Genomic DNA, 22,916 nt, shown 5'->3' on the forward strand with positions numbered 1-22,916 from the left:
GTATAAATATGGAGTTAGTTTTGCGTCGGAATTGCGTCAAAAAAACCGACGCAATTCCGGCGCAAACAAAGTATAAATATGCCCCATTCATTTTTAAGGAGGTGGGGCGGGCAGGTTGAAGTTTGGGCAAATGTATTTTTCTGGCTACTTCTGTGGGCAGCCTGTAAAGCATCGCTGAGAGAAAAGGCCATATGAGCAGTCGCAAAGCTAAGAATAAAAGAAAGCACGTGCTTTACATATGCGGTAAATACAGGTGTTGTTAGTACTACTTTAATTGTACACACTTCATCTATTTTTAAAAAGTTAAAGGCTTGACTGTGCTTGGACTTGTCGCCGCCGAATAAATACGAAGTTATCAGCAGCACTCGACGAGATGTCCTGCCGATCTGCTGGCTCCGTGGGAAAAGTGTACAGCACTGGAGAGGAGGCATATGTCCACCGCTTCAAGCCTTCCAACGTCATTAACGATCCCTAGATGTTGTTTCCTATTTTTTGTGGAGAATCAAGTATTCAATGAACAAAGTATTTCATACTATAATCTTTAGTAAATGAAAAAACTGTGCAGATTTCTCTGTTTTCTAATTATTCCGCGGATTGCTGTTACATCGCACAACACTTTCCACAGCATTTGCGTTCTCTGCTTCATTTCACTTAAAGCTTGCAATAATGCCATGGTTACTTTAACAGTTACTCACGTTTTCTCTGCAACAGCTTCAGCGCTTGGTTTTACCTTGTACTGATAACGGCTTGGAATTCGAAAAACTACAATAAATTGTAGTTTACAGGAGTGACTGATGGTGCAAACTTGGAAGCATGGCCTATGCCTGGTTCTCTTCAACAGATATGACATTCCAGAATGGGCCAGTAATTGGCAAAACATTTAGTAGGATGCTTAGAAAACTAAACTTTCTTTCTTTCTGAATATTGTGCAGTAGCAGAAAAGAAAATGACCCAGAATGCTTTGCTTAGTACTGTTAATTCTAAATGTCTCCTGATACGCAAACGTAGAGGTATATTTAATCCGCTCAATGTACACAAATTCTTGCATTAACCTTAGCTACAAAAACAGGCTAGCCTCAAACACATAATCAGAATCCACTCGGCGCCTCTAAAAACGCTGCTGTACACAGAGCCCTTTTGTAGTTCCAGAGGGAGCTCTCATGGTGCACATCCTGTCATAAAGATACGTCATGATGTATTTTTAGTGCCTTAAAACTGGTGATGGGTTTTAGGCTCTACTCAACATTAGGTAGCTAGCACGTCCATTTGTGCAATAGAATAATGCACCTGGTTTCCACTTCCAGGCTTCATTGCTCAGTATTTATGATGGGAAATAAAAGAAGCAGTGTACTGCCCTGAGAGAAGTATAAGACGCTTTTAAAGATGAGGTCCCTAGTATACAAAGAGCTATGCCACATTTGTCACTAGTTTCCAGGAACATGATGTATTGCGTAGCATGGGCAAACTGCAAATGAAATGGAACAGCACACCAGGTACAAAAATGTGATAACAAAAACACCCAAGGCCTTCCTCAGAAAGGTAACTAGCACTTTTGAGCAATTTATATTTTTCAGTAAATGTACTAGTTTTTGGCTATTCACAAAGCCTGAGTGTAAATTTACTCCAAAGGTGGAATAACATGTCTCCACCAAATTGAAGGGAGTAAAATAATGGGATACCTTTTGCCATCCTGCAAAAAGAACAGTTGTCCCGTCCCGGAAGACCGGGTAACGGAAGTGACGTCACATCTGTGGGATCACATGACCGTGTTCGGTCACGTGTGTTGTGACATCACCTTAGTCACATGTTACTCACGTGCTCATGGACCTAACCAAGCGGCTAGGGCTATGCGGCAAACCCCAGCGGACCAGAGCCCCTGGAGAACATGTGACCATGTGGTGATGTGGAAAAGGGCACCGTCTATACCTGAAACCCCCTCCAGAAAGAGATCGTTCAATTGTTATGAAGCGATACAGCCACCTCACCAAAAAGACGTCCTCCGATGCTGTTTTGAACACTATCGATAGATATTATCGTAGCCTGACACTCGCAACGATGGAGCAACCCACACAGCAAAACGGCCTTGCAGAGGGTGGTCGAAATGTCACTGGTTTTGACGAGGAGCTCGGCCACCGGTTTGAATGGTTCAGCCTCAAGAATCTGCCGCAGCTGATGTCCCCTATTAAGGGCTCCAGCATCAGCAAAGCCTTAAGTACCGAAACAGGGGCTGAAAGCAATTTAATCGAAATGGAAGATGGTGAAGAATCTGTAACAGCCCCTAACTCCACCTGTCCATGAAGATATGGGTTTTCTGGAGGAACCAGCGCCTGCGGTTGTCTTCGTGCACAAGCCGCGCGCAAACTCAGATGTCGGTTATGGCTTGATGGACCTCAGCAACTCTCAAGATTTCAGAGTCGTTGCCAAGTCCATCGAAAATGACGAGGCTAGTCAAGCTCATTATAGACACTTACACTGTATATATGGCTATATTTTAAAATTTTAACAAATAGTTTGTCTTTCATTCTTTTTTTAATTGTAGAGAGCATCAGCAAAAAAGCCCTGAGGTAGAGGGGATGACACCAGCAGTTAATGCCTTAAATCTTTACTTCTTATGATGTTCGAAAGTTCCACAATCTAAATGAGCCTCGTAAGAAATGTGTTTGTACATGCAATATTACAGATTTTGAAAAGGAAGCCCCAGGAGTACCCTGCTATGACATATGGCCTTTTAAAGCCTTTACTGCAATTGTTGTGAGCGCTTGACTCAAACGTGACTTTTATATTCTCTGTTACGGCCATAAAATTAATGATCCACAGTAGGAGGCTCACAAGTGTCCATACCTCTCATACATGTCAAGAATAATTTGTCATGTATGTAGCTTGCTAGACCTGCATAAAGTGTATAAAATGTTAAGGTTGGAGTATGATTAACATCTTGTCGACCACGCTCAAAAAGATCTGATGCACCTGCGAGCCGAGCTCAAAACTCGGTTGTAAGCAAGGCTTGTGTACCAATTTTGTTAGAAGGATGGCAGAAAGGCGCATGTGTGATATTTATAATAAACAACGAGTTGGCTTTTTAGCCCCATGAAAACTGTCTTATAAATGATGAGTCCCAATGGTAGCGTGTCATTAATGTATTGTTTAATGTTAAAAACGTACTCACTTTGAGGACAAGCATCAGATTGTCGGCGTGCGAGCTGATTCTGAGTTACGTCCGGGATACATATATATATTGCCAGATTTATATATATGTTGCTTAAAGAAGGAATACCCGAAATACAACCTGCAACTCTCCACTATCTGAAGCTTAGTGATCCGCCTGTGGCGCTGCAGTGTGACAGTCCTAAGTGCATAGCCAACTGGTGTGTCAACTTGTGGCTGCCTACAACAGATGAATACTGAAGTGCGTACAAACAACATGTGCAGGAGTTAACACTTTTCACCAATGATCAGCTTGCATATCACCTCGGAATGCTTGACTGAAGATTATTTCAGAAATAAAGGTTTTGTATTGTACGATCTTTTGAATGACGTCAGTATCCTAAGTGTACAATATTATAGAAGGGATGATCTTGAAGTCCTGTCTAGAGCCGTTGACTTTCTAGCTATAAAAATGTCAAAACTTGTGACACTTCAACAAATTATCTGCAGGCCCCCTAGCAATATCTGTACAGTGTGTCATATTATTGTGAAAGGCCGCAAGCTCACCACCAACACCAACAAACTGTGTACCATGAAACTGTAAAGTTTGTCCTGTTTATGTGTTGCTAACATTCCTTATTTTTAATAAAAATACCTTACACAAAACTGTTGTGTTTCATTTCATGGGATGGAGGGGCTGACAAACATATCTGTTGGAGGTTTAAGGAAGATTTATTACAATAAAAGAGGGCTGAAGCACTGTTTAGAAGGGCTCAAGTTAAAAATGAGCCTGTAAAACAGAGCTCAGGTGAAGACGTGGTTAAGTGGGGAAGGGGTGCATTCACTCCATAAGCCAGTCAGGAAGTGTTTTAAGAGGAGTCCAACCGTCATTAATGCGCAGCTAAATTACCAATGGCAGGCGGAAGTAATAAGTCTTCAAAATCTAGCTAAGTATAATAACAGAGCTCAATATATATTAACGGTGGTAGATGTATTGTCCAAGTACGCCTTTGCAGAAGAGCTACGAGATAAAACTGGTACTCGCACCATGGCCTTTAAAGCCATCTTCAGGAAGGGAGAACCCTTCAAAAACTGCAAACAGATGCCGGAAAATAATATTTAAACAAGTCATTTCAGAAATTTAAAACAGCACGAAGCTCAGCATTTTGTCACGCACACGGAGGTAAAAGCAGATGTGATAGAGCGTTTTACCAGAACTCTAAATTCTAAGATGTGGGGATATTTCATGGCTTACAACACATATCTGTTAGAAATGGGGTCTTTGGTTGACAGTCAGGTTACCCCCTGTTCAAGCAAGGACCCTCACTCTAGTCAGGGTAAAAGAGAATCACCTTCAGCTAACCCCTGCTTACCCGCTTGGTAGCTTGGCAGAGCAGTAGGCTTCACTTCAGAGTGCTAGGTGTAAAGTATTTGTACCAACACACACAGTAACTTAATGAAAACACTACAAAATGACACAACACCAGTTTAGAAAAATAGGAAATATTTATCTAAACAAAACTAGATGAAAATGACAAAAATCCACCATACACAAGTCAAGTAAAAAGCAAAAAGAGTCTTTATGTAGTTTCAAACACACACTAACGCTGTCACTGTGAAAAAAAACCTTGGGTGCGTCAAAAATAACCCCGCACAGGTGAATGCGTGTCACAAAAAGGGCTTGCAATTCGTTGATTCCACTCACAAGCGGGACTGTGCGTCCTTTCTCCTTTTGCCGGGTCAGGGCGCGTCATTTCTTCTCTCCGCAGCAGGGTGATGCGTCGATCCGGTCAGCACTCTCGGGTCCGGGCAGGCCTTGCAGTGTTTTTCCACGCACAGCGGTACTTGAGCTGGAAATCCAGCCACACAATGATCTGAAAACCCAGCAGTGTGGGTTGTGATCTCCCAGCCTCCGTCAGCGATGCTGCGCGTCATTTCTCCTGCTCCGTGCATCGATTCTTTGGTCGCGTTTCCTGCGAGCGTAGTTTCTCAGCTGCGGAGCCGGAGGCACGTCGTTTCTTCAGCCGCAGATTGGATTTGCATCGATCTTTTCCCCTCACAGCGCTGTGTGCGTGGATTTCCTTGTCTTTAGGCTGCCAGCTTCTCCTTTCAGGGTCCCAGGAACTGGATGTGCACCACAGGGCAGAGTAGGAGTCTCTACAGAGACTCCAGGTGCTGGCAGAGAGAAGTCTTTGCTGTCACTGAGACTTCAAACAACAGGAGGCAAGCTCTAAATCAAGCCCCTGGAGATTTCTTCTCAAGATGGAAGGCACACAAAGTCCAGTCTTTGCCCTCTTACTCTGGCAGAAGCAGCAACTGCAGGATAGCTCCACAAAGTACAGCCACAGGCAGGGCAGCTCTTTTTCCTCAGCTCTTCTCCAGGCAGATGTTCCTCTTGTTTCCAGAAGGGTTTCTAAAGTCTGTGGTTTTGGGTGCCCTTCTAATACACAATTTCTCTTTTGAAGTAGGCCTACTTCAAAGCAAAGTCTCTCTTGAATGTGAAATCCTGCCAGCCGAGCTGACGGCCGCCAACATACCGTGCCCGCGGCAGAAATCCACTACAGGTATTATGACCTACACTTTGAAATCCTCCACAATACAGACATCCACACAAGTCCACCACACCAAAGGTCAGTGATAAACTGGCGATACCAAAACCCACACCGTTATGCCAGCAGGAATACGCCCACACTAACACGACCCACCAATCAACGCAGCGGTCATTCAACCGCGGTAATCCATTGGCGGTACACACCGCTGCGCTCAAAATACACACACACTTAAAAAACACAACCACATTGGACAATTCAAAATACACACACCTGATACACATACACACGCCACACCCATACACTCACAACACTATAAAACACCCACCCACACTACTCACAACCCCTTACAACAACATTTGTGGAAGAAGCAGAGAGAGAGAGAAAAGCTGCGACAACACCAGCATCCAGAGGCACACAACACCATCACTCATACACCATCCACGCACATCAAAGAACACCCCCAACACATCATCCCACACATCACATCAAACATCACCTCACACATCACCCACATCACCCACACCACATCATGGCACCTCAAAGACACCCCAGGTTTTCTGAGAAGGAGCTCAGGGTCATGGTGGAGGAAATCATCTGGGTAGAGCCATAGCTATTCGGATCACAGGTGCAGCAGACCTCCATTGCAAGGAAGATGGAGTTATGGCGGAGAATTGTCGACAGGGTCAATGCACTAGGACAGCATCCAAGAACACGGGATGACATCAGAAAGAGGTGAAACAACCTACGGGGGAAGGTACGTTCCGTGGTATCCAGACACCAGATTGCTGTACAGAGGACTGGAGGTGGACCCCCACCTCCTCCCCGACAACCAATAACATGGGAGGAGCAAGTCTTGGCGATCATGCATCCTGAGGGCTTTGCTATTATATCCCCCCACCCTACCTGCATGCCATAACAAACTTCTACCCCTACCCTCACACCCATCACACCTCACAGATACCCCACTATCACAACCCACACATCCCAATACCAAGCCCTGCATGTGACAATGCATGACCCATCACAGACCTCTGGACAGTCGGTTCCCCTGCCACAGTCCCAAACCACCACTGAACCTCCCCCCTCGGGAAACACCACCACAGCACCCACTCAGTGGGCCCATGCCACTGTCCCCAAGACACGTCAATCAGCAGTGTGTCCACCACTACAGGGACCCCAAGCAACCCCACTAACCCAGGACGATCAGGGACCTGGGGTCAGTGGCAGTGGGCACACAGTTCAGGGGACAGAGGCACAGGACAACAGGGAAGCTGGGAGGACTGCTGTGCGACAGGGGGAGGACAGGACCAGGGAACCCAATCTTCATGAGGCACTCTCCAACATCATGGGAGCATACCACCATTCCCAGGAGACCATGGGCACGGCACTGGCCAAGTTTCAGGAGACCCGGCGGCTGCAGGAGGAACAGTACCTGGGGATCAGGGAGGACTTGAAGTCCATTAACACCACCCTGGTCACCATTGCAGGGTGCTGGCAGACATGGCCAACACCATGAGGGAGACAGTGGCATACCACCGGGCCACTGACATGAGCCCGAACGATGAACAGCCCTCCATCTCCACCAGCGCTAGTATACAGCAGGTCCCGCCACAGGACCAACAGGCCACCAGCACCCCCCCCACCTCCTGCAGAAGGAAAACCACCCCGCAAACGGTCCCTGCGATCCAGGCACAAGACAGAGAACATTGCCAATACCCCCGCCAGGAAATAAGACTCTCCTGATTGTCACCATTCGGTCCCACTATGTCACCCTGACCACCTTGAACTGCCATTGCTCCAATCCATATGCCCAATTGGACAATGCACCTGTGATAGAAACAGACTGGACTCTACCATGGATATTCCTCCACCATCACCCCAGCCCATTGCACGTCCCCCTCCACGTATTAGCACTTAAATAAACACCCTTGAATCACAAAACAATCTGGAGTCAGTCTGTACTTTCACAAATGTATTATTAGAACCTCTTAGAGAAATATCATTGTAAATGTTCATTTGCACATACCAAAGTATGACAGTTGTTGGGCAGCAGTGAACATAGCAGAAGGCAAAATGTAGTACCCAGATCTGTGAAATGGAAAGCCAAAGTGAACTGTCAGGTTCCATGCACAGAGGTAATAAGGCAGACTTATACAATGTCCTACAGTAGTCTGTTATGAGAGGAGCAGTGGTAGTCTCTTACCTGTGTCTCACTGGAAGTACTGCATGATGATGTTGTCTCTATTGTCAATATCTTCTTCTTCTGCCTCCTCTTCCTCACTGTCCACAAGCTCCACAGCTGCCACAAGACCAACATTAGGCCCATCCTCCAGCAGAAAAGGCACTTGGCGTCGCAAAGCCATGTTGTGCAACATACTGCATGCCACGATGATCTGGCACACCTTCTTCGGTGAGTAGTATAGGGAGCCACCTGTTAGCTGGAGGCACCAGAATCTGGCCTTCAGGAGGCCGAAAGTCCTCTCAATAATCCTCCTAGTTCGCCCATGTGCCTCATTGTAGCGTTCCTATGCCCTTGTCCTGGCATTCTTCACTGGGGTCAGTAGCCATGAGAGATTGGGGTAACCAGAGTCACCTGCAAATGTTGACGGATATTAGTTAGACATACACCAACCCTTAGAGACTATCCCATACCCAGACACCTATTCATACTGTGTGGGGACCTTAGCCTCACCTATTAGCCACACACTGTGCCTCTGGAGTTGCCCCATCACATAAGGGATGCTGCTATTGCTCAAAATGTAAGCGTCATGCACAGAGCCAGGATACTTGACATTCACATGAGAGATGTACTGGTCTGCCAAACACACCATCTGCACATTCATTGAATGGTAGCTTTTATGGTTTCTGTACACCTGTTCATTCCTGCGGGGGGCAAATGCCACATGTGTACCATCAATGGCACCAATGATGTTGGGGATATGTCCCAGGGCATAGAAGTCAGCTTTCAGTGTGGGCAAATCCTCCACCATGGGGGAAAACAATGTAGCTGCACATGTGTTTCAGGCAGGCAGATAACACTCTGGACAACACGTTAGAGAACATTGGCTGTCACATCCCTGATGCCATGGCCACTGTTGTTTAAAAGGAACCACTGGCCAGGAAATGGATCACTGACAGGACCTGCACTAGAGGGGGGATACCTGTGGGATGGCGGATAGCTGACATCAGGTCTGGCTCCAATTGGGCACACAGTTCTTGGATTGCGGCACAATCAAGTCTGTAGGTGATAATGATGTGTCTGTCTTCCATGGTCGACAGGTCCACCAGGGGTCTGTACACCGGAGGATGATGCCATCTCATCATCTGCCCCAGCGGATGTGCCCTATGGAGGAGAATGGTGAGCAGAGGGTCGGGTACCACATAGGTTGCACAAGGATTTTTACACTAATGTAATTTAATCGGTGTGTGGCGTTGTCTGTCCGTATTCCTGCCCAAATGTGCTGTGACGCAGTTAGGCGCCCTGCCATGTGCCACCCTGAAATGGCAGCTGCCTGACCTGTAAGGAGGGACAAGGGAGAATGAGGTAACTGCGCTGGCATTGTGCAGCGGTCGAAGACCGCCGCGCAATTCAGCATTGGTTATCATTGGGCCCTATGGTTTCCAGGAGCCAATGACGATGTAAGCCAGCAGTGACGGCCATTTTCTATCTATTCACTCACTTGATACCTGACCTTCAACAGGAGAGGACCTATACTGCAAGTGTTGCTGTGACCTCAGTCTGGAAGCAACAATGGCTTGACTGTCTGGGGAAAGGGCCCCTGCCTTCACTTCGGAGGAGTTGGAGAGACTAGTGGACGGGGTCCTCCCCCAATACACACTACTGTACGGTCCTCCAGACAAACAGGTGAGTAAACTGTGAGCATTATGCATGGGACATGAATGGATGGAGTGGTGTGGATGGAAGATACATGTTGGGGGGGCTGAGGCCTGCATGTGAGGATGATGAGAGTATGTGTGTCAGGGCATGGGTGGGAACTGGTGGCGAATGAGTATGAAGAATTGGACGGGGGAGTAAGCTATTTTCTTACTTCGCCTTTCCTCTAGGTCAGCGGCCACCAGTACAAGGGTATTTGGCGTGCCATCGCCAAGGAATTGCGGACCCTGGGGGTCTATCATAGACGGAGCACCCATTGCCGCAAGAGATGGGAGGACCTGCGCCGTTGGAGCAAGAAGATGGCGGAGGCCCAGCTGGGGATGGCCTCCCAACGTGGAAGGGGTGCCCATCGCACCATGTCCCCCCTGAAGTTCCGGATCCTGGCGGTGGCATATCTGGAGTTGGATGGGTGCTTGAGGGCATCACAGCAGCCACAAGGAGGTGAGTTCAGTCTCAGTCAGCTGACTCTGCACGCTGTACGAGGTGTCTGGATGGGGGATGTGGGCTGTGGGTTCACCTAGGCCAGGGCGAACTTGCTAGGGTAGGTCCATTGTTAGGCAGGCTCTGTGGCACTCCAACCCCAATAGTGGTAGTGGCCATCTACAAACAGTCAGGCTCCTGTGGGCTCCAGGTGTGCAGCAAATGGGGTTAGACATAGGCCCCCACGGGCAGGTGATTTTCCAATTAACTGTTAGTGCACAGCCTAGTGCATAGGGCTGCTCCCTGTGTGTTGTGTCCGCCAACGGTAGTGGTGTTGCTGGTATTTACCATGTGTCTCCTCTGTCTTTCCCCCCCTTATTGTTTTGTCATCCTGTCATTGTGTGCATTAGCATCATCTGGCGGAGGAGCAGTGGCACCGGAGCAGGAGGGAGCTGTAACCTACATGGCCCAGGAGGGTGAATGTACAGAGTCTGAAGGCACCATGTGGGATGGAGGGCGAGGGGAGCTCCATGACGGGGACAGGAGGGGAGACCACTGACAGCGACTCCCCCTCTGATGGAAGCTCCCTGGTGGTGGCGGACACCCAGGAGGGTGGGCATTTCCTTCACCCCAGGCACCTCAGGCCCTGCCCCAGTCAGCCCTGCTGCCCTCAGTGAGGAGGCTATTGACCTCCTGAGATCCCTCACTGTTGGGTAGTCAACCATTTTGAATGCCATCCAGGGTGTCGAGAGGCATTTGCAGCAAACAAATGGATACCTGGAGGGTATTCATTTTGGTGTGGTGGCCCAACAGAGAGCATTTCAGGCCCTGGCCTCAGAACTGATGGCAGCCATTGTCCCTGTGTCCAGCCTCCCCCCTCCACCTCCACTACCCAGACCCAATCCCCTCTACTTCTGCCTATCCCAAGCACACCATCAGACTAGCATGCACACACATCAACACACAAAAGTGGCTCAGGCAAACATAAGCACCACACATCCCACAGGCACTCACACAAGCACCATACCCATGCAGACACACCAACATCCACTACCTCCACTGTGTCCCCCTCCTCCACGTCTTCCACCTCCCTCCCAGTCTCATCTCCACTCACACCTGTATGCACTACATCCTCAGCCACTACCTCCATCACCAGCACGACCATCACCACACCCCGCTCACGTGCAATCACCACCCCCACTACCATTCGCACGTCCCCTGTGTCCTCTCCCAGTGTGTCTGTGAGCCCTCCTCCCAAAGTACACAAACGCTAGCACACAACCACTCAACAGCCATCCACCTCACAACAGCCTCCAACACATGCACCTTCACTCAAACTCAGCAGACATACACCTCCTACAACCACTTCCTCTTCCTCCACTCCCAAACCCCCTCCATCTTCCCGTCCCAGTGTGTCTAAAAAACTTTTCCTGGCTACCATTGACCTCTTCCCTACACCTCCTCCCCCGTCCTTCCCCTAGGGCCAGGTTGCCTAGAGCCCTGACCAGCACCTCAGCCACCAAAACCTCGTCCAGTGTGGTCCCTGCAAGTCCAGGAGCATTGAAGGGGGCACCCATCATGGCTGCCAGTGTGCCACCTACTGAAGCCAAGGGCCACCCTATCCCGCTACCTGCCAAGGTAAAGAAGGGACCAGCATGCAGAAGAGAAAAGCTGCACAACCCACCTAGCAAGGCCTCATCCAGAACCAAAGAGGACAGTGCCAAGGTCCCATCATTGACTTCCAAGGTGGGGAAGGGACACAAGAGCAAAGGGAAGTCACCTCAGGGCATGGAGCCTCCGAGTGAGGGACTGGTGTCCCCCCTTTCGCAAGACAGGCCAGCAACCTGTACCGCATGGTCGTGATTCCAATTTTTTTACAGCCGGCCTGTTGGCGGTATTACCGCCGCTTTATCACTGACCACCAGGGTTGTAATGAGGGCCTATATGTCCTACCTTAACCATACACTGCACCCTGCCCTTAGGACTACCTTGGGCCTACCTTAGGGGTGTCTGACATGTAAGAAAAGGGAAGGTTTAGGTCTGGCAAGTGGGTACACTTGCCAAGTCGAATTTACTGTTAAAAACTGCACACACAGACTACTTATGTGGGTGGCACAACCAGTGCTGCAGGCCCACTAGAAGCATTTGATTTACCGGCCCTGGGCACCTCAAGTGCACTTTACTAGGGACTTACTAGTAAATCAAATATGCCAATCATGGATAAACCAATCAACAACACAATTTACACAGAGAGCATTTGCACTTTAGCACTGGTTAGCAGTGGTAAAGTGCTCAGAGTTCAAAAGCCAATAGCAAAAGGTCAGAAAAAATAGGAGGCAAAAAAAGTCCAACAATATCGCTATGTGGAAGTTCTACAGGCGTTTATAGATATTTATAATGCCAGTTACCACATAACCATCAAAAGGTCTCCTGTAGAGGCAATACCTGATAATTCCTTAGAGGTTTTGAGAATGGGATACAGGAGATGTTTCACTAATGACTTGAAGAAGCCTCTTTTAAGAGAAGGTGATCATGTTAGGGTGTCAAAGTTGAAAGAGGTCTTTATGAAGGGCTACCAGCTGACTTATAGTAATGAAATATTTGTAGTTGAGAGTGTAGAGCTTAAAGAAGGTGTATATATTTACTGGATTAAGGACTACGACGGTGAAACTGTGTCAGGTGCCTTTTACAACAAGGAGTTACAAAAGGTCCCACACGATGCAAACAGGCTTTTCAGGATTAAAAAGATTCTGATACAGAACGGTAACGGGGCTAACAAACAGGCTTTTGTCAAATGGAGGAGGTGGCCCAATAAATGTAACAGTTGTGTGCTAGCCAACTCCCTGCAGGACATGTCAGCACTGTGCATCCTGAAGGCTACAATATGGAGACGGCGTCATTTTATAATCCTTGCCATCCAACACTTCAAAGGAAATGTTTCCCGACTATCAAATTTCTAATTATACTGTGAAACTCATTAATCCTGTAGACCTAAAAGGAGACTAAGAGGTAGCCCTAAATGAAATCCGGGAATACATTTAGTTAGAAATGGGGTTTCTGGTTGACTAGGGTATGCACCTCAGCCAGGCAGAACCTACCCACTCTAGTCAGGGCAAGGGAGTTACACGTCCAAGATAACCCCTGCTCACCCCCTTGGTAGCTTGGCTCGAGCAGTCAGGCCTATCCCAGAGGCAATGTGTAAAGCATTTGCACAACACACTCAACACATGTGACGCAATATTCCCACCACAAAGGAAACACAACACCAGATTATATGAAAATATACTGTATTGTACACAACGCAATTATTAGACCAAACATCACTTATCAGTACTACCCTGCTACCTTAGCAGTTGACAGAACATTACACATTAGTTACTCTGCAAACTAGCAGTAGTCATATATACCACACAAGTTACTCAGTATTCTGCAACATAAGCAGTAGTCAGGAAACACGTTATTACACCAAGGCACTTGTCATAAGCATATCATAAAACGCCCATAGTAGGAACATCAGAAAACACATGGCAAGTCATAAAACATATTAGTATCTTTTGCCCATAATAAGAACATGCCCCATACATATATCAACACATCAAACACAGGTAGGCAATATATAAATTCAAGTCTTTAGAAAGAACTCTGAATTAAGTATACAGTTCCTGGTGGGGAATACCTGTTTGACTGATGAGGCACATCTAGTGCCTAGAAGATGAGAAAATGGGGCCCCCGGCGCTCCTCTGTGCAAAAATGGGGACCTCCCTTATCCTTATCCTTGGGCCAGAGGAGGGTGGCACGCACCTCCTCTTTTTTGTTGACAGGCCCCTCTGGGGACCCCTGATCAATAGGGGCCCCCAGGCCTCAACCAGCCCTCACAAGGGGGGCCCAATGTCCTCAGGATAGCGTGAGAAGGAGGGGGGCGCCACACACCCCCTCTGACGTTGTAAGGGCCGCTCCAGGGGCCTGTGATCTCTTAGGGTCTCCCCCAGGCCTGTCCTGGCCCTCCGCTGTGGGGGAGACCACAACTGTCAATACCCGCCTGCACGGGCCACACCAGGGAGTCCGGGATGTCGGGAAGCAGGGGGAGCCTCCGGTTAGGCTTCCCTTCCCCTGCCCGGCAGAAGTCCTCTAGAAAGGGGCCTGGTGGGGCGAGGGAACCTCCGATGATGCTTCCTCTCTGCCCACCAGCTCCCACAGTACTCAGCGGCCCGTCCGGCTGTTGGGAAGGGGGCAGGCACCAAAGTCGGTGCCTGCCAGTGCCCCGGGGACGCTCCACGGAGTGCGCTTCACACCGGGGGCACGACAGGAGCGCTTGAGCTTCAAGTGTACTGAAAGAGGATTCTTCTGGTGCCCCGGGGGCAGGGAACAGCACGCTCGCTCGCGCTCAGGGCAGCAACTTCCTCCCGGCTGCGGCAGTGATTTCTTTGTGCACCAAAGAAATAATAAACGCTGTCAACAGCGCGAAACACCAGCAAGGGGAAGCGCGTTCCAGCACTAAGGAAATCCCCTAAGGAGCGCTTTCCCACGCGGTTAGCTTTTCAACAAGGTGAAGCACCCCTCGTGCTTCAGGGTGAAATGCAGTGGTCAGGGGCCACAGCACCCTGCCCCTGAGGAGCCAAGTTACAAGAAAAGGCCCACAGGTGGAGGGCCCAACAACAGGCCAGCACAAGGAGTATGCAGTAAGTGGAAAGTCCTCTTCAGTGACCAAACAGGTCACAGGTCAGTACAGCAGCAGTAGTCCATGGTGGTTCCTGATGAGTTTTTCCAGCATTTCTTTGTCCAGTTCAAATATGATTAAGAGTCTCCAAATTGTGGAGAAAATTCCCCTGTACTTATACTCAGTCTTTACAATGTTTTGCAATGGTGGGAAGAGGAGGTTCCAGGCAGTTACAACTGGTTCTGGGAGTGCCCCTCTCTCCTTCAGCACAGGCTCCAAACATCAGTGGGGGTTAACGACCCTATTGTGTGAGGCCAGGGCACAGCCTTTACAAATATAGGTGTGCCCCGCCTCTCCCTTCTCTCAGCCCAGGAAGACTATTCAGTATACAGATGCACCTCTGTGACACCTCCACCCTCCCTGTGTACAGGCTGTCTGAAAAGTATGCTCATAGCCCCAACTGTCACTCTGCCCAGACGTAGATTGGAGTCAAGCTACAAAACACCAGAGTCATAAGCACAGATAAATGCGCAATTTCTAGAAGTGGCATTTCTGTAATAGTAATAAAAAATACACCTACTCCAGTAAGCAGCATTTATTATCACCATCACAACCATACCAAACAATCCTACGCTACCCCTCATAAATCAGACAATACCCCTTACACACAAGGCAGGGCGTTTCTAATGCAATCCTATGAGAAGGCAGCACTCACAGCAGTGAGACACCAAGTTAGGATGTTTGTCACTACCAGGACAGGCCACGCAACCTGGCACATGTCCTGCCTTTACACACATGGCACCCTGCCCATAGAGCTAGCTAGGGCGTACCTCAGGGGTGACTCACATGTAGTAAAAGGGGAGTTCTGTGCCTGGCAAGTAAATTTAGATGCCAGGTCCCTGTGGCAGAAAACTGTGCACACAGGCCCTGCGCTAGCACGCCTGAGACAGGTTTGAAAGTCTACTTCAGTGGGTGGTGCAAGCAGCACTGCAGGCCCACTAGTAGTATTTAATTTACAGGCCCTGGGTATAGAGATACCACTGTACAAGGGACTTATAGGTAAAATAAATATGCCAATTAGGTATAAGCCAAACTTCCCAACTTTAGATGGGAGAGCACCTGCACTTTAGCACTGGTCAGCAGTGATAAAATGCTCAGAATCCTAGAGCCAACAGCGAGAGGTCAGAAAAACCAGGAGGAAAGAGGCACAAAGACTGGGGATGACCCTGCGTAAGGAAAAAAGTCCAACACATTTACTAAGCTGGAGACCAAATTTACTATAAAGCGTGATCAGGAACCGTTGATCATCTGCTTTAGCTTTCCTCACGGCTATTACTCAAGCGTTGCGGCGGTGGTTGAGGCCATCAATAAATCCAGAGCCAGCATTAAAACGTATTTGAATATTCAGCTGGTATTAGATAACTTTATAAGGAAAGTGTTTCTTAAAGCACCAAATCGCGATACAGAGTTTAACTGCGGGTAAATAAAGAAGGGTTTTCAGGTCAGGGTAACATATAAAAAGCCCTGTAGAACTGGACCCCTCATGCCCCAACATTAATGGGGGGTTCTGTACACTCTACGTGTACAGCGATATTGTAAATCTACAGAGGGTTGGGGATAGTTAGTCACCATTGTTAATATGGGTGCAAGTAAAGGGGGTAAATAATACATGATTTATATTCTATATATCAAACCAGACGTTTGAGATTGTTATTGAAAGGCCACAGTGAAGAACAAGAGGGCAAAAACAGTTAACATCAACAAAGTGTTCGACTGGAGAAGTTAAAAGCAGGGTAAGGAACATAAAAGTCAATGAAAATCAGTCCAAGAGCAGATCTCAAAGAATTGTTTTTCACTATGTCGAGGACGGCAGCCCTCTAGGAAAAGTGGAACAATGATAGTTGGACCTATGGGGCTGCTGAACAAAAATCAAGGCCAGCAATCATCCAAGGTTGGTCAGGCTTGTAGAGAGAAAATGTTAATTTAGAGAGGAAAAAAGACCAAACCAGGATCACTGAATAAGAGATACAAAACCACTTCTTTGCATTGGAAAGCAAGCAACACATTTCCCACCACAGACAAGGGTGCTGTGGTTGGTTCTGTAATGTGTAACTCTGTCTTTAAAAAAATCCATATTTTCACTGCACAAGCTAGGAAATCCCCATTTTATAGCAAGGTAAGAAGGTAGCAATATATGTGGCATGTTCAAAACCTGCCCAGAACCAATGGGGCAATGCGGGAAATGGGTTTGAAGCGAAAAGCTCTGAAGGTGGAATTGTTGAACCAACCACGATTTTAGTTTGACCACACCACTCAACTTAGATGAAAGTCAATCATGCTTACTTATGCTTCTGGATTTGTAAATTGCATTCAGGAACTGTGGCTCACTATAAGCCTCTGGACATGCTGAAGCACAGAATGAAATTCCATTGTTTCAATCTGACTTTCATTCCTTCAATCCTTCCTTATTTCTATTCATCATTTCAATACTGCTTTCATCTACTTCATTCCTTCCACTTTTACTTATATTCCCTTCTTTACTTTGTTCCATATTTGCTTTCATATCTTTCTTTTTGTTCAACACTATAGGAAATTACCATGTTTGTATGCAGTCCCCACAATATTTTGCATTATCTGCTTTGTTGGTTTTAGGACTCTGTGCACTTTATCGCTGCTAACGGGGAGCAATGTGCCTGTGCTCCCCTTTAAAAGGTATCAAAGTTGCCTTACCCTTACTGGCACATTTAACTTTCAAGTAAGACCACAGTATATGGTGTGAAAATACAACCATGACCTGGGAAGTTAAATACCACTTGTGGACTGAGGCTCCTAATGTGCCGTTCACTACAGTGCCAGTGAAAACATGACTTCAGGTCTACTCTGTGTAGCCTGACGGCAGCAATTTGAATGATGCTGTACAGACCTGTCAAAATAACATTTTTGATTGGTAGGAAACCCTGATTTTAAATATAAAAAATGTACCCCGAAGTACATCGTGCTTCCCACAAGGTAGGGTGCATTATATGTAAGAATGGAATGTGTGTGAGATTAAAATTGGCATCTTCACCCAGTAACTAGGCAATATTGGCATTGGAGAGGCCATAACTGGCATAAAGTAAATAGATGATATACTGTAATCTATAACTTTTGACCTGTATGAGCTACAGGCTCTATTCAAAGAATTATTTTATTAAAATTAAATCAATGGTAAAGTAGGAGTTTGATTAAATATATTAAAACTGTAAATTTTGGAAAGTTACCCTTTACCTGCCTGAGCCTTCAAAGGGCTAATAAGCATTAGCTTTTGCCATTAGCCAGCTTGTACATGGCCTTAATGAGGTATGAACTTCCTCCCATGAGCTACACATTAGGTAAGCTAGATTGACAGATCAACCTGAATGGGCAGAGGTGACTCCTCTGAGTTCAGTAGATTATTCAGGGTGCAGGGTATAGCATTCTGTTGGCACAAAAGTATCAAATCCTGCCTGTCAGGTCTGTCTGAAGCACGTGCAAAACTATGACAAACTTGAGAGGGAGCAAACAGGAGGCAAGGACAATTCTTGTGTATCCCCTGTCTGGATGCTGCAGAACCCTGTATTTGTCCTATCAACATATGTGTCCTGGTTTGTTGTGGGTACAGGGCCAGCTTCAAAGTGGATTTTAGTTTTAGATTTTGAAGACATTAGTGATTTTCCAATGATTCTCTTACACACGTCCTCAGAGCCCAAGCTTAGTGTGGCAGAATATTTTTACCACCTTGAAAATGCCGTGGCACATTGTGTCGTCAGACTATTTACAGTACAGCAAAAAGGAACTACTGAAAACGTGGGTAAGGTTGCCCCTGATAATTTTTACCCTATTGGTTAGGGAATGATTTGTAGTCCACAAGACCGACTATCTAGTGCTAACCATAAATGTGGCAACCCAAGGTACCATCCTCAGAACACTCTCTAAACCTACAAAGAACTGAAGAGAACTGGACCTACTATCTGTGACTGTAGAGGAACCCTGGAGGACTTAACCTGCACCCCTTGTACTCAGGACAAAAAATGTGCACACCAAGGGTCAGTTGGCTTACCTCTTGTGTGCTACAGAAACACAACAAACTGCATGAGACCTTTACCCTAAAGTGCTCAGCTGATCAATTGCAACTGTTTTAGACTGGACCTTGCTGTTGGCCTCTGCATGACATCCTCAGGGTCTTGAAAAGTGCAGTCACCTGGTTGTTGGGGCACAAGGTTTGGAAACATTTGATAATTTTTGCTTCAGAGCTTCAGGGAGACCCGCTGTGTAAAGTATCCAACCAGCAGTTCCAAGGTGTCAGATTGATTTTCAGCTTCTTCCCACTCTAATCAGCTCAGAAAAAAACAAAGAAGGGCCTGATTTAGAGTTTATCAGACTAGTTACTCCGTCACAAATGTGGTGGATATGTAATTTCTCGTATTACAATTTCCATAGGAAATAATGGAATCTTATTACTCCGGATGGGATATCCGTCTCATTTGTGATGGAGTAACGCCATCCGCCAAACTCTAAATCAGGCCCTAAGTCCCATTCTCTGTTGGTAATTAGATAATTTTCAGCAAGATACCTCCAAAGTTCCACAGCTCGCGCAGAACCAACCTGCTTCAGGTATCTGACATTCAGTTCCATGGTGGCAGCTACAATTTCAGCAGTGGTCCACTCAGAATGTTTCTTTAAATCAGTAACAAAGTCTCTTTCTGCATTGGGGCATAGAAACTTTTTTCACCGGAACCAATCCATTTGTTGTATTTCACTGGGCTCTATTGTGGCTGGCCTCAAATGTTGCCTACGTCCAAGTCTACTGCTCCCAAAGACTATCATTAGCACTATTTTTACTTAAAAATTGTTAAAAGGTTATATCTCTGTTTCCCTTTATTGGATTTTTTTTGTTTTGGTGTAATTCTGTTTATTGTATTTAACTCTATTTTTCTCAATAGGTTTGGGATTTTCATTGCTTTTTTACCTTTTACTTTATTTATGTTTTGGAGTTTTTGAAGTATTTTACACATTGTCCTATGTTAAGCCTGACTATTCAGTGTCATAGCTGCTAGAGGTTTGAGGTCAGATTAATTGGGTGACTTTGAGGGTTCAGCCTGACAAGAGTTGTGCTTATTCCTTGATTTATGTAGTCACCCACCCCAAATAATAATCCCATTTCTTACAATAACTCATTTCTTCCGTCATAATTGAGTCCTTCCTTCCTTTGTTCATTTCTATCTTCCTTTCTTCTTCGTTCCTTTCTTTTCCCTCATCTTTCCCTTCTTTCCTTCCTTCCATTCAAGCATCTTTCTCATTTGCTCCCTCACTACTTTTTTCATTGTTATTTCTTAATTTGTCTCTCTTTGACTTCAATTGTTTGACTCCTTTGAATTTTCTCACCCCTAAAACCTACACCTCTTTTGAATTGCCATTGGTTTAGAGACCTATAATTCACAGACAAAATTGAGAGAGATCATACATAATAATCTGATTGACCCCCTATTTTCTAGTCAGCAGTCTGTGCAGAAACTTGAGGACATCTTTATAGTGCCTAATTCCTAGCTAAAATGCCTAAAAATGTGTTCTTCACAGTCTTTCCTCGTGTTTGAGTTGTGAATTGGCCTAGGGCAGAACTGCAAGTATTTTTGCTGCACTGCCCTACACCAATTTGAAAGGGTAGGAATGCACTGTATTTACGAGATTCTAGTCCTTTCAGTCAGTGCCAGCGCACAATTTGCTGCCTAGCGCCACCACAGGCACCCTTGCACCATGGGGCAAGGGTGTCTGCATTGTTGGCAAGATTGTTTTTGTGCAGAAAGGGGGCACCTCCTTGCACGAAAACAATCCATGAAGGATTTTGTCCTCTTTCATGTGTGCTGCAAAATGCAGCACACATGAAAGAGGAACAAATGGGGAGAAATAATCATATTTCTCCTTTTACCCCTCCCCTGGGGAGATGTACAGTTTTGAACCATTCCCAGGTTTACAGATCCTTGTAAATCTGGAAATGCGTCTAAACCCAGGGGTGTTGCATGGGAAAACCCACTACAATGTCCTTAGAACACACCCCTTACACTGTGTAAAGCAACGCAGTGTCTTGTGCTGTGCTGCCTTACATCACATCTACAAGACCATGAAAAGCCCATAAGGTGGCTTTGTGTGGCCCTGTAGATATGGATCAGCACTCTGCACCACTGGAGCGTCATAAATAAGCCCAGGTGTCTCAGACAAGACTTTTTGCTTGTTTTTCTAATTTCATTGAAGGTACAGTTCTAGCTGCAAGGAGTTATCTTCCAACATCAAAGATTACAGCCATAGATACTAGTTTTAGTATAGTTTGGGTTTCTGTAAACATTTTTATCCTTCTGAAGTTACCATTTAAGTTAATGTGCACATTGTCCATATGTTAGTTTGTAATTTACATCAAAGTTCTATCATACCGTGGTCAGTTGACTCCTCTGTATTATAAACCTGTCTTTCAGATTTGTTTTCTGGATTTGTTCAAGGCCATGTCTCAGTCATTTCCTATTTACCTACTGGTGTTAGGTGGCATCAGATTTCTGAAGGTTTGTTAGACAACATAATTTCTGCCTTATTAGAACTGTGAAACCATGGAAATTATAGTTGAACCAGATAGAACATTCCACTTTTGGGAAGATTTGCTTCTTAACCATGTTTATTCTGATAATAATAGCTAAATGAGCATGTCTCTCAACTAAAAGCGTTGCTTTAACTTTAATTTACTGCTGTAGTTGAAGGAACCTTGCTGGTGTTGCACTATGTGTATTCCAAAATATAGAATTCTCAATTGAGAGTTATGACTATTTGTTTTTAAAGCTCTTGGATAAAACCTCCATGACATGCCCACTGTGTGAGCTGCATTGACACTGTATTTAAAGAGTTTATCTAGTTCTGAATTCCTCTCAAGCACCTTTGTATTTTTGTCTTCAAGTCCACTGTATACATTACCAAGCAGTCACTTAGAGATCTGTGGATATTGAACGCACATGAAACCCAATAAGGATTATGAACACAGTGTTGTTTCACAGCCTGGGGTAGGTGTTCAAAAAGATATTCAAAGACATTTATGATTGTTGGTAAAACTATATTCTGCAGTGTCTGAGCTCCTCTAGATGTTATTATTTATTTGCTATTGTCTTTCCATTGTACACAAAAAGGAATTTCTATATAGTATTAAATATTATCAATTGGATAGCGGTCATATTAAATGATAACCATATATCCTTTGTATTAAACACATTAGTAGCATATTGGTCAAAAACGACCTTGGCTCTTCTGCCTTAAATTCCCTGTGGTCTCCGTGTAGTTTAGCAACAACAGACTTTATTTTGCAACAGAGTTTGTGAATGATTTCTCAGGTTTCCATCTCAATATATTCACAGCATTACCTTATTATTGTTAGGAAAAATTTGAATCAATGCTCACATTCAGGAGATGCAAGAACTTCAGTACCAGATGAAATGAGACTCTTACTATAGGGATGTTGAGCTGTCCTTTGCAGAAAGCCTTATAACCTATTCTCTTTTAAATTCTTTGAGTGGAATTTGTGTCTGTCCATTGCTCATGATTAGATGTTGAATTAAACAAGGTTGAGGGGATGAAAAACCTTCTCAAGAAACAACCAAAATCCTTGTCAAAGTGAATCACAAAATTCACTAAATTAGCATGTGCTTACACCTCTGGTAGTTTTGCACAAAAAGAAGTCAGGCTTAACTTAGAGGCAAAGTGTAAAGTATGTATGCAGCACACAAATATCAATAAAATGGAAACACAACACAAGAAAAATGCCACAACATCTTAGAAAAATAAAACGAAACTTAAAATGATACCAGAATAACAGAAATCCAACAATTAAAACCAGAGATATGCAATTTTAAACTTTTATGTAGATATAGCTCGTAAAAATAGAAAGTGCCACTCACAACATCGGGTTGTGCTAGACTCAGAGAAGTTTCAGCATAGAGCATGGGCCAAGTACAGGGACCAGGTCAGTCCTCTTGAAAAAGTTACTTTCTCAAAGTCCAGCGCAAAGGGTTCTGCTCATGGTGGAGGATATTGCAAAGAGGAGGGAGAGTGTCATGGATGGTCCTCACTGACTGTAGCACAAAGAGCAGGCCTAACATTGCAGATAATTGTCACTGTAGTGTGAAGATCCAATCAGGCATGGTGGACGGTTGTCACTGGAGCTTCTCAGTGGAGGTCACCATGGGCTGTAATTGCTGAA

The sequence above is a fragment of the Pleurodeles waltl genome, chromosome 3_1 (genome assembly GCF_031143425.1).
Source record: "Pleurodeles waltl isolate 20211129_DDA chromosome 3_1, aPleWal1.hap1.20221129, whole genome shotgun sequence".
NCBI classification, from domain to species: Eukaryota; Metazoa; Chordata; class Amphibia; order Caudata; family Salamandridae; genus Pleurodeles; species Pleurodeles waltl.